The sequence below is a fragment of the Engraulis encrasicolus genome, chromosome 22 (genome assembly GCF_034702125.1).
Source record: "Engraulis encrasicolus isolate BLACKSEA-1 chromosome 22, IST_EnEncr_1.0, whole genome shotgun sequence".
NCBI classification, from domain to species: Eukaryota; Metazoa; Chordata; class Actinopteri; order Clupeiformes; family Engraulidae; genus Engraulis; species Engraulis encrasicolus.
The window spans coordinates 40,542,237-40,544,736 of record NC_085878.1 but is presented as its reverse complement, the minus strand read 5'-3'; positions in this window follow the sequence as shown (position 1 = coordinate 40,544,736).

Below are 2,500 nucleotides of genomic sequence, written 5' to 3'. Positions count from 1 at the left end.
TTTCACCACAAAAATACAGCCTTGTAATGTGAATAGAAACTAAGTGATCGGCATCGAAATTAGCAGTGTCAAATTAGCATCCCTCAACTGTCAATTCAGTTGTCAGGTGGTCCCTGAACATTTTTTGGGGGGCAATGTGGTCCTCAGTCTGACAAAGTTTGAGAAACACTGAGATAGAGAAACGCAGATGCTGCTCTCTAAAAAACAAAAACAAAAGACATAAGCTTTAAAAATAGGAAAATACAATCCTTTACTGAATAAATAAACAAAATTCTAGTGTTAACGTTAGTACTGGCCAGTCAAGAAACTCACTGCCTTCTCCTCACCTCTCAATTCCATTATCAACTGTAACTGATCTACTGTGTAATGTCTTCTGTATTTATGTAGTATGTGTATGTATGCTACTTGACACCTTAATTTCCCCCTAGGATCAATAAAAGATACTCTACTCTACTCTACCTTACTCTACTCTACTCTACTCTACTCTATCTTTCTTCCCGAACGATTGGCCATGTACCTTCAGCAATCCTTTAAATTCTACCTTGTTCCCCTCAGCCATACAAATGAACGGTGCGACGTGTGCCATGAGCGTTACGCCCCTTTTTGAGGGAAAACATTTGGGGAAAACCCAATGCAAGTCATCAATTGCTGGTGTTTGGAAAGAATAAACGAAAGACAAGGACCTGTAGACTAGCGTTGTTCACGCTCAACATGCCGAAAACGTGTTGTGTTGTCGGCTACTCAAATAATATAGCCAAACAGCCGTGGCTGAAGCATGGACTGTGTTCATTTAGGCTAGCCGATGTAGCATGTAAGTTTATGAGACATTCGGTTTGTTTTCCCTCCAAAAGGGGTGTACCGCACATTCATGAGCAAAGTACCCGGATGGCTGTTTATGCGTGCAGTATATGCTGCTCCAGTTTTGCCACCCACCTCCTCCCCTGCTCCACCTTGTTGTGTATGACATGGCAAGTTGTCTTGTCATGTCGCCTGCTCTGTTCATGGAGGAATATTTATCTCTCCCTCTCCTGCCGGGGTGAGAATTCCCTAACTGCTGCTGCCCCCTGACTTTTTTACATGGTAGTCATGGAGATAGTCGGCCCCTCTGAACAGAGCCATACAACCAGATGTAATACATACCTTACGCATCGCAACATGAAATAATTGAGCCTTTGCATGATGCTAGCATGGGTCACATGACAAAAAAATGTTTTTCTGCTGTGTTGTCAAGCACGACTTAACATGCAAAGACAGTGCACCACAAATGCACTAGCATGAAATACAGTAGTTACACCCTCATGCATCATGCCAGTCTGGCTTACAATAAAGACATTTCCTTCAAATTCTTCTCTTGTGTCTAAAATCTTGACTAAAATGGTTCTGAGAGTAATAGTTGTATTTTATAGAAGGGGGGTTGTCAACAGGATTGAAAAGTTTAGTTTAGTTTAGTTTAGTTTAGTTTAGTTTAGTTTAGTTTAGTTTAGTTTAGTTTAGTTTAGTTGAAACTGGGATCATGTACGAGAATCATTGACAGAAGTAGATTGTAAGTAGATGGTGACAAGAAAATAATTTCCATGTGCAGTCCCTGGTCAGGTAAGGCAAATAGAAATAAAATGCATTCAGTGTAAAGTAAATCATCTATGATCCAAAAGTAAACAGCCCTATAGTATGTAAGAGGGAGGCGGTGGTGGAGATGTGTCAGAGTGATGTGTTGGTCTGGGAAAATGATGTAGCCTAGAGTAGGTCACATGTTTCAAAGTACTTCACTTTGTTGACTTTAATGGCTAAGACAGAGGTTCCCAAACTTTTTCAGCGAAGACCCCCTTTTGGACTTACCTGGGAATATATTCGTGACTGAAATTCGTCATTGGCAAGCATGACGTTTCGACCTCTCAGTCTTCCTCAGATTCACGTGAATCAGGTGATCAGGTGAATCTCAGGAAGACCGAGAGGTCGAAACATTGATGCAAACAGTGCCTAATCTCAGTGACTCGCCTGCAGTACCTATGCGACCCCCATGTAGGGTTTTCAGGCCGACCAGAACCGAGCCGGTGCCGGAGCCCGCACCAGTTCCGTTCGGCACTTAAGTGCTGACCTGCGAACCGCCCGTGTTCATACCGGGCCCTGAACTTTCCCCGCACGTGACTGTGTTACCCGGATGAACCTGCTGACGGCCACATTGTTGTCACGGTTCGCAGAGAAAAACAGAGTATTTTGCGGGTCGCACTGCGAACCAACTTTCCGGTTTGCGAACGCCGTGAACACAACGGCCGGTTCGTGATTAGGTGCGGGAACGAGCACCGACACGGTTCTCAGTCGGCCTGAATAAACCCATGGAGATCCAGATCCTCAGCTTGGGAACCACTGATCTAGTGCATTCAGTGTTGCCAGATTGGGCGGGTGCCCGCCCAATGGGGCTACTTAGGATGAGCCTCTGCGGGTAAAAACACGTTTTTTTCAACTGTTTTGGGCCCGTAGAAGTCAATGTAATTTTTTGAAT